This window comes from Gossypium hirsutum, chromosome A06, assembly GCF_007990345.1.
Source record: "Gossypium hirsutum isolate 1008001.06 chromosome A06, Gossypium_hirsutum_v2.1, whole genome shotgun sequence".
In the NCBI taxonomy this organism is placed as follows: Eukaryota; Viridiplantae; Streptophyta; class Magnoliopsida; order Malvales; family Malvaceae; genus Gossypium; species Gossypium hirsutum.
In genome coordinates this window covers 93,366,583-93,378,132 of record NC_053429.1, presented here as the reverse complement: position 1 = coordinate 93,378,132, position 11,550 = coordinate 93,366,583, and positions in this window count along the sequence as shown.

The following is an 11,550-nucleotide window of genomic DNA, read 5'->3' as shown; positions in this document are numbered from 1 at the left end:
CTGAAAGTATCGTCTTGAAAACAATTAGTTAGTAATGTTGGAAATTATGAGAAAGATATTAAACTTCACTCTGGTAAGATTTTCGAGGACGAAAATCACTAAAGGGGGGAGAGTTGTAATAGCCCAAAATTAGGTCTAGTTGGAACAGAGGTTTTGGGACCACAAAATACGAGATAGAAATAATTATTTTATGATTATTTTGAGTTCTATGATATAATTGCATGATTGTGTGAAAATTTCGTGAAGAAATTCTATGCATAAAGTGCTCAATTTGAAGTTAGGGACTAAATTGAATAAGTTGCAAAACTTACATTCTAGAAGTTTCTAGTATGAAATTGCTTTGAAATATTAATTAGGAGGTCTTAAATAGAAATTTTACCAATTTCTAAGTGATGGAAAAAATTGGACATAGATGGAATTTTTGAAAGTTTAGTAAGGAAGGGCATTTTGGTCATGTGGTAATTAAAAGAAATAAAAAGGGAAAATAAAGCCAAAATTGACTCATCTTTCTCATGGAGGCCGAAATTAGCATGGGGGAAGCCATGGCTAGGGTTTTCAAGCTTTCCAAGCTCAATAGTAAGTCCGTTATAACCCCGTTTTTCAAGTTCTTTACGTTTTTGGAATCCCGGTAAATTGATTAAGCTTATTCTAGCAATAATTTAAGCTAGGGTTCATATTTGGAAAAATACCCACAGGTGAAATGTGTTCATTTTTTTGTTTTATAATAGAATATGAGGTTTTAGATTATGCTAGACAACTTGTGCTACTCGGTTTTGAGTGAAAATGAGTAAAAGGGCTTAATCGGTAAAAATACTTAATAGTCATATGTATATGTTAGAGTGAGAATTTGATGTTTCCATAGAAGGGAAAAGTGATCAGCATGTCATAAAACATAAGAATAAGGGATGAAGTTTAATTCCCGAGCCTAGGGGAAAAAGTGTAAATATGCAAAAGTTTAGGGGCAAAATTGTAATTTTTCCAAAGTTTGAGTCAAGGACTGTTTTGAATAGTACATTCATTAAATAAGTAAAATATCATGTTTTAGATCCCTAGAAACGAGATTCGAACCTAGAATGAGAGAAAAATCAAAAATTGGAAAAGTTGGTAAAATGGTCGTTTTAGTATCGAGGTAAGTTCATATGTATAATAAGCATTAATTTATGAATGTTTCAATGTAAAATTGATATATTCATTATGGATTCTGAGGTGTTGAAAGTAGTAAGTTGGTATGATAATAATACAGCAATAATGCTGTAATTTATATTTGAAAGTTACATTTAGTGGTCGTATATATATATTTGTAAGATGATAATCTTGGTATAAATGTATAAGTGGTACTATAATAAACAAGGTAAAATGAGTATGAGAGACACATGTATGATGACATAAAAATGTTATGTTTGTGGTTTAATTGAGAATATTTAATCATTAAATGAATACCATGTTATATGCTTTTGATTTTGTATAAGTGTGTAAGAGATTAAGGTTGACCAAAGCTTGGAAAATAGCCTAGGCATATTCCACACAGGCAGAGACACGACCATGTGTCTCAGCTGTGTATGGAACACGACTTTGGGACACGAACATGTGGAGCCTTAAAGCATGAAATTTCCAAGATTTTCGTAAGTTCTCGAGTTAGTCCTGAACCCTTTCTAAAGTATGTTTTGGGCTTCGTACACTCAAATAAGGAACTATGTGTAAGTGAATGAACGTTTTGAAATATGAATGAAATTTTGTGGCCTGTATTTTAGTTTAATGTTTGTATGTTTGTCCAGTAATGCCTCGTACCTTATCCCGGCCTCGGGTACGGGTAAGGGGTGTTACAATTAATCCGAGTTAGAAAAATATTTTAATATTATTTTTTATGCTTATTATATGTGAATCAATATGTGTGAAAGTTTCATATAAAAATTTCATCGTTTGTGTGCTTAATTTAGAAAAAAGACCAAATCGCAGAAAGTGAAAAACAGTTGCATTCTATATGCGAAAGGTATTTAATTGCTATGGTTTATTAAAATAAGGGTCCTTGCAGGGCAATTATACCATTGAAAATGATAGTGGACAATGTTGGACTTTTAGTAGTTAAATTTTAAAGATATATGCCATGGATAAATTAGTAAAATAATTAATAATGGATATTAAATAAAGAAAACAAAATGGAAACATGCAAAAATATTTGGTACAGCCGAATATTGAAGAAGAAAGAAAAACCATTTTAGGTTTTAAGCATTCGGCACTTTCGAGATCAAATTAAGGTATGGATTTTGTTCGATTTTTTATCATTTTTACATTTTTGAGATAGTTGCTTCGTAAATTAGCTAGCCCATGCTTTAATTTTTAGAATTGATGAAGAATTTGTGATTTTCCATTGTTAATAACTTGAGGTTTTTGTGTTTGATGATGAAAAATAAATACGTGCTAATAGATTTTCATATTTAATTAAGTGATTTTTAGTAAAAATGCCTATTGGGATTATAATGTAAATTTTATAAATTGATAGGTCAAAATGTGAAATAAATGAAAGAAATGGGCTGCTAGGAACCTTAGTGAAATTCGACCAAGCAGGGGTGTGGTCAAATTTTGAATATTTTGTGTTTTGTGAAATAAGGACTAAATTGCGAAAGATGTGAAATGTCAGGGGCAAAAGTGTAATTAGCCCATTTATGTGTTTTTGGATGAATTTGATTGAATATATGATTAAATAAGTCGAATTTGTATTGAATTAGATTAGGAAATGTGGAAATTAGATTTGGATCGGGGAAAGGAAAAAATTATCGAATAATTGTTCTGGTCCGTTAATGTTAGTACGAGGTAAGTTCATAAGTAAATAAATGTTGTTAAATTGAAATGTATGTGCATTATATGTGCTGAATTGAGTTGTAAAGAAATATATATGTGACTATGGTTTAAGTACGATGATAAATCGACTAAGTTTGGCACTAAGTGTGTGATTCAAAATAGCTTTGGCTATATGAGACACTAAGTGTGTGATACCAAGATAGCTTCGGTTTATTGAGATGGCACTAAGTGTGCGAGATCGATTTGGCTTTGGCTAATCAATGATGCACTAAGTGTACGAATTCTCAGATAATTAAAAGGCTCCCAAACGAATTAATGTATTGAACAAAGAGGTGAGAAAGAAATGAATAAATATAGGAAAGTTGTATGTACAATACCTATGTGGTAGTTGATACTATGTGTATGAAGCTTGATGAATTTGTATATACATGATAAATGGTCAAATATTAGAATTGAATGATGTGTTATATACGCTCGTTATATGAAATTGTGGTTTTATGTTTCGAACATTAGATTTGTGAAACATGAAACATGGCTTTGATGTATGATTGCTTGGTTCGAAAACTTGTACTGATAATAAACTTAAAATGGTTGAGTGGGCTATATGATTCATGTATGTGAATTTGGCTTATGAGAATAAGGGAATTGTGGATATTCGAGTTTGGAAGTGTTCATAAAGAAGTTAATATAACTTTAGGTATGATTTGTAATAAAAGACCATGGTTTGGTTGGCGATGTAATGAATATGTGTGAGCTTGATTTATATGATTAAGCTAATGGTTGTTATTCGAATTTAAAGCATGGTTATACGTTCATTGATAAATAAGATAAAGGGAGTTATTTAATGTGGTTATATGAATTTACAAGTACAATGAATGTATATGTGATTGAGAATTGTTAAATTTGGTTTAGTGATATTGGTTTATAAATATCATTGAAATGATTTATTTGCTTCTGGCTTACTAAGCTTTGAAAGCTTACTCTGTGTGTTTTTCTTATGTCTATAGAGTTTCAGAGACTTGCTCGGATTGGAAGTCGTAGGAGATGTCATCACACTATCCGATTACCACTTCAGTAAATAAAACTTTTGAGTTTTGGTAATGTGGCTTGTATAGGCTAGTTTTGAGATGGTTCATTTTGATTTGAGTATATATATAGCCATGTGAAAATGGCTTAATTATGATGCTAATATTGTGTATATTTGATTATATATTGAGCTTATTTTGGGAATATGATTCATGTGTGGTATGTTGGTGTAATTTGTTATATGATTTGGCTTGAGCATTGAGGTGAAATATTGGATGTATTTTCGACTTATGATTCATATTCATAGAGGTAAAATGATGAGTATAACATTGATGATGCATTAGTTATTTGAATACGGTTTAAAAAGGCAAATAATGTGATATGTTTAGAGATATATATATGTATATGGCCAAGTGGAATGGTCATTTTGGTATGTTCATAGTTGTGAATTTGGTAATGTTTAGCATGTGATTTTAATATGCTTTGATATAAAGAATGAGCATGAAATTTGTTGATGATATTATGAATTGATTGATACATGTATGAAGTTGAATTTGGCTGAAAATGTTGCATATATGATGCATGATTTTGGAATTGTAGGGAAGACCAAATGGGTGGCATATATGATGCATGATTTTGCCCACACGGGCAGGGACACAAGCATGTGTCTCTACTGTGTTGTTCGAAGGCCATTTCAAAATGAGCCTGGGTGGACCACATGGTCACGCACTGTAACGCCCCCACGCCCGAGACCGTCGCCGGAGTCGAGTATGAGGTGTTACTAAGCTTAGTTTAACATTTTTAGAACTTTGGATTATTTGTTTCTACATTCACAGCTTTTAAGCTACTTGCGTCACAGTCACAAGAAAAATCATATCTCGAGTTAAAAAACTCGAAATCAAGATCCGTAAATTTTTGATGAATCTAGACTCATATACCTATCTACTAATTTTTTTATAAAATTTTTTGTTGGGCCAATTAGTATAGTTTATTAGTTAAAGTTACCCCTATTTCAGGACTTGACTGGTCTGACCTCTGTTTACTACGAACAACATTTCTCTCTGTACAAAATTCATATGACTATAAGGTTTATTTCTCCTAAAACTATACTAAATAAGGATTCTGAGGATATAAAATACACCACCTAATTATATCTTTAAAATTTATGGTGAATTTCTAAAGTAGGAACAGGGGATTTAGAAACTGCTATGACCCTGTTTCACTAAAATTCAAATATCTTCTAACATATAATTCCTTTACCTATTTCATTTGTTTCATGTGAAACTAGACATAATAATCTTCAATTTTATATGTAATCCATAACCAAATTAAATTTCTATGATTTTTAGTAAATTTTCAAACTCGCATCAGTGTTGCTGCAGTATTCTGTTTATGGCAAATTTCATCCCTCTTATGAGTTTTTATGCACTAAGCATCTTAATAATTTTCCTTAACATCAAACATAATCTAAACTTACCATTTTCATTATTTATCATTATCAAATATTTTCTCAACCATTCTGTCACCATATCATAAGATCATTTACACAAAATAAGTATATTGCTATACATGCCATACTTAAATTTACAAGCCATTTACCAAAAATCTTCCGGATAGTGTGATTGAGCCTTCGACCTATCCCGACTCCTGAACTGGCTTGTCCAAAACTACAATGAGTAAGAAGGAGGGAGTAAGCATAAATGCTTAGTAAGTTCATATGTAAATAATAAATAACATAACAAACAATCAAACTAATCAACATTAGCATATATCATCAACACACTTATCACATTTTTAATCATTTTTCATCATCTTATTACTTTATTGTGGTTGTAATCAACACTCAACCCGAGGGTTAAATACATACCTGTCCAAAATATCCATTTCTCATCACTTACCAATACGTCTCTTTTCATCTCGAGTATTCCTCCATTTGAGTAAAACTTTACCCGTTGAACACATCGGAATATAATTCGGATACATGGATAATTTGCATATAAGTGCCACATATTCAATCAAGCAATCATGTAACCCGCCCATAAGCGAACTCGGACTCAACTCAACGAGCTCGGGCGTTCACATCCATAAGTGAACTCGGACTCAACTCAACGAGTTCGGATGCCTAGTTACATCTCACGAACTCGGACTCAACTCAACGAGTTCGGACATTCGCATCCATAAGTGAACTCGGACTCAACTCAACGAGTTCGGATGCTCAACCATCCTAGTGACATGTCACTTGTATCCTAATCTATTCCTAAGGTTCAAACGGGCTTTTTTCCCTCGATCTCACATTTGCCGTCTTCCATGGAATATCGGAACCGATACTCGGTAGCAATTCATATTTATCAAGTAGTAAACATAATTTGCATATTACTCAACATTAACCACAAAGCATAATATTTCATGATTAAAAATCAGCATATCATATAATTAAAATTAATAACTTAAAAATAACATTTATGCTACATTATTTACACATGAACTTACCTTGGTACCAAAATACAAAGATTTTGCAATTTTGTCCACAATCTTTTCTTTTCCTCGATTGAGGTCGATTCCACGTCTTTCTTGATTTAAAATAACACATTTAGCTCATTTAATACTCACATTATCAAATTAATCCTTAACTCAAATTTTGGAAAAATTATAATTTTGCCCCTAAACTTTTGCATATTTACATTTTTGCCCCTAGGCTCGGGATTAAACTTTATTCCTTATTCTTATGTTTTACAACATGCTGATCACTTTTCTCTTCTATGGCAACATCAAATTCTCACTCTAACATGTACTTGTGACTATTAGGTATTTTTACCGATTAAGCCCTTTTACTCGTTTTTGCTTAAAATCGAGTAGTACAAGTTGTCTAACATAATTTAAAGCCCCATATTCTATCATAAAATATCAAAATACACAAATTTCACCTATGGGTATTTTTCCAAATATAAACCCTAGGTTGAATTTTTGCTAACATAAGCTTAATCGAGCTACCGGGATTCCAAAAACGTAAAGAACATTAAAAACGGGGCTTGGAATCACTTACTATGGAGCTTGGAAGCTTGAAACAAACCCTAGCTATGGAGAACCCTTGAAATTTCGGCCTAATGAAGAAGATGGACAAAAATTGGCTTATAATTTTGTTTTTAATTCATTTTAATAACTAAATGACCAAAATACCCTTACTACTAAACTTTCCAAAAATTCCTTCCATGTCCTAATTTTGTCCATGAACTTAAAATTGGTCAAATTGCTATTTAAGACCTCCTCATTAATATTCCAAAACAATTTCATACTAAAAACTTCTAGAATGAAAGTTTTGCAACTTATTCGATTTAGTCCCTACTTTCAATTTAAGCACTTTAGGCATAGATTTTCATCACGAAATTTTCACACAATCATGCAATCATATCATAATCATCAAAATAATTATAAAATAATTATTTCTATCTCGGATTTGTGGTCACGAAACCACTATTCCGATTAGGCCCTAATTCGGGATATTACAACTCTCCCCCTTTAAGGATTTTCGTCCTCGAAAATCTTACCTGTAAACAGATGTGGGTATTGATTTCTCATAGTTTCTTCGGATTCCCATGTAGCTTCTTCTACTCCATGCCTTTGCCACAACACCTTCACAAGTGCAACATTTTTATTCCTTAGTTGTTTGACCTCTCGAGCTAAAATCTTAATCGGTTCTTCTTCGTAGGTCATATCTGGTTGTAGTTCAATTTCTGTCGGTGAAACTACATGTGAAGGATCCGAACGATACCGACACAACATAGATACATGGAACACATTATGAATCTTCTCTAATTCAGGTGGTAATGCTAGCCGATATGCTACCGGTCCAACTTTTTCAATTACTTCATACGGCCCAATAAAACGCGGACTTAATTTGCCCTTCCGTGCAAATCTAAGGACTTTCTTCCACGGAGACACCTTTAAAAATACTTTATCACCAAATTGAAATTCAATGTCCTTTCGTTTTAGATCTGCATAAGATTTCTGTCTATCTGAAGCAGCTTTCAAACAATCTCGAATTACTTTCACTTTTTCTTCAGTTTCTTTTATTAGATCAACTCCATAAATCTGATTTTCCTTGAGTTCAGTCCAATACAATGGCGTTCGACACTTACGACAATATAATGCTTCATAAGGTGCCATTTTCAAGCTCGTCTGATAACTATTGTTGGAAGCAAATTCTACCAGCGGCAAATATCTTTCCCAACTTCCTTGAAACTCCAATACATGACATCTAAGCATATCTTCAAGAATCTGAATTACTCTCTCTGATTGTCCATCAGTTTGTGGATGAAAAGCAGTACTGAAATTTAACTTTGTACCTAACGCGTCTTGCAACTTTTGCCAAAACCGTGAGGTAAACCTTGGATCTCTATCTGAAATAATCGACAATGGTATTCCGTGTAATCTAATAGTTTCTCTAATATACAGTTCAGCCAACTTGTTAGGAGAATAATCTGTAGTACCGGGATAAAATGAGCCGACTTAGTTAATTTGTCAACTATTACCCAGATGGCATCTTTCTTTCCTGGAGTCAATGGCAATCCTGAAACAAAATCCATAGTAATCCGATCCCATTTCCATTCAGGAACCATAATAGGCTGAAGTAATCCCGAAGGCACTTGGTGTTCAGCTTTCACCTGTTGACAAATTAAGCATTTGGACACAAACTCTGATATATCTCTTTTCATTCCATTCCACCAATACATTTTCTTTAAGTCGTTATACATTTTCGTACTACCCGGATGAATCGAGAAATAACCACTATGTGCTTCCTGTAGGATCTTTTGAATCAATTCCTCATTCTTCGGTACACAAATCCGATCTTTATACATTAAGCACCCATCAGAACCAATTTTGAAATCTGACTCTGTATCAACTTCACACTGTTTTCTCTTTGCTTGCAAATCTTGATCATCTTTCTGAGCTTCAGAAATCTCTTGCAAAAACATTGGTTTTGGTCTTAACTCTGCTAGAATTGAACCATCATCTGACACTTTCAACTGAGTGTTCATAACTCTCAAAGCAAACAACAACTTTCTGCTCAAAGCATCAGCAACCACATTCGCTTTTCCCGGATGATAATCAATAACAATCTCGTAATCTTTCAATAATTCCAACCATCTTCGCTGTCTTAAATTCAAGTCTTTTTGTGACATCAAGTACTTAAGACTTTTATGGTCGGTATATACCTAGCACTTTTCACCATACAAATAATGTCGCCAAATTTTCAAAGCAAACACCACCGCAGCCAATTCCAAATCGTGAGTAGGATAATTCCTCTCATGAGGTTTTAACTGCCTCGAAGCATATGCCACCACTTTTCCTTCTTGCATGAGCACACACCCCAAACCATTTAGAGAAGCATCACTATACACCATAAATTCTTTACCTGATTCCGGCTGTACTAACACTGGTGCCTCTGTTAATAAATTTTTCAATTCTTCAAAACTCTGTTGACATTCTTCCGTCCATTCAAATTTAACATCCTTTCGGAGTAATCTAGTTATAGGAGCAGCAATTATAGAAAATCCATTTACAAACCGCCGATAATACCCAACTAGCCCCAAGAAACTTCTAAATTCGGTTACGTTTTTCGGTGGTTTCCAATCAACAATGGCTGAAATTTTACTAGGATCAACCCGTATACCATCACCTGAAACAATATGACCCAAAAATCCAACTTCTCGAAGCCAAAATTCACTTTTACTAAACTTAGCATACAGCTGCTTATTTCTCAAAGTTTACAAAACTATCCTCAAATGCTCAGCATGCTCTGTATCATCTTTTGAATAAATTAAAATATCATCTATAAACACCACAACAAATTTGTCCAAGTATGGCCGAAATATGCGATTCATTAAATCCATAAACACAGCAGGAGCATTTGTCAATCCGAATGGCATAACTAAAAATTCATAATGACCATACCTTGTTCTAAAAGCAGTTTTAGGCACATCCGACTCTTTTACCCGCAGTTGGTAATACCAGATCTCAAGTCAATCTTTGAAAACCATGTCGCTCCTTTTAGCTGATCAAACAAATCATCAATTCTAGGCAACAGATACTTGTTTTTGATTGTCACCTTGTTAACTGCCGATAATCAACACACAACCTCATAGAACCATCCTTCTTTTTCACAAATAACACGGGAGCACCCCAAGGTGAAAAACTCGGTCTCACAAAACCTTTATCAGTCAACTCTTGCAACTGCGACTTTAATTCCTTCAACTCTGCTGGTGCCATTCTATACGGAGCAATCGAAATCGGAGCTGTTCCCGGTATCAAATCAATACCAAATTCTACTTCCCTGACTGGACGCAAACCCGGCAATTCTTCTGGAAATATGTCCGCAAATTCACACACAACCGGCACTGATTCAACTTTCTTTTCAACTTCTTTTGTATTAATTACATACGCCAAATAAGCTTCATAACCCTTTCTCAGATATCTTTGAGCCGACATTGAAGAAATCACACTAGGCAATGCCTCTGATTTATCCGATTCAACCCGCAGAGTTTCACCATTTCCACACTTAAATTCTATAATCTTTTCTTTGCAATTTATTTTAGCATCATGCAATGTCAACCAATCCATACCCAAAATAACATCAAACTCATCAAACGGCAACAACATCAAGTCGGTCGGAAAGTAATGATCCCGAATCATTAAAGGACATTTCTTACATACTTTATCAACAGTCACACATTTGCCTAACGGATTCGACACTCTAATCATAAATTCTGTGTTCTCAACAGGTATATTCATACTAGACACCAATTTCATGCACACATATGAATGAGTAGAACCGGGATCAATCAAAGCAATAACATTAACATTATAGAGGGAAAATGTACCGGTAATCACATCAGGTGAGGAAGCATCTTCACGCGCTTTAATAGCATAAGTTCTAGCCGGAGCCCTTCCTTCAGGTATAACTGGTGCATCCCTGACTTCATTCTTACTGCTTGCTTCGCTCCCAGCTTTTCTTGGATATCTTCCTCTCGAATCCGCCCCACTTGTTTTTGTATTCTGAAATTTTCTTTTTCAGCTCTCTCTGGGCACTCTCTAATAAAATGATCCGGAGAACCACATCGAAAACATTCATTTGCTCTACACGGACCAAAATGATTTCTACCACACCACTGGCACTCAGGTTTAACAAATCTCGAGTTCCCTACACTGGCTGCCGAAGTAGTCTGGGATTTAGGACCCACATTCTGCTTCTTATAATTCCCATATGATTGCCCAGCTGAAGCTTGGGAACGAGGATTCATATTCCTTGACTTTCCAGGTTGCTGTGAAAATGAACCGCTCATCGGTCTTTTATTCCAATTTCTAGTCTCAGCCTCTACCTTTTTCTTTTCTTTAAGTAATTCTTCGGCCTTACAAGCTCGATCAACCAATACTACCATTTCTTTTAATTCAAGAATTCCAACAAATACCTTGATGTCTTCGTTGAGCCCGTATTCAAATCATCGGCACATCTTGGCCTCTATAGGAACATACTCTCTGGCATACTTACTTAATCGAACAAACTCTCTTTCATATTCTGTAACCGTCATATTACCTTGCTTCAGCTCAAGAAATTCTTTACGCTTTTGATCAATAAATCTTTCACTAATATATTTCTTCCGAAACTCTTCTTGAAAGAATTCCCAAGTTATTTTCTCTTTCGGTACCATCGAAATCAAAGTCTTCCAC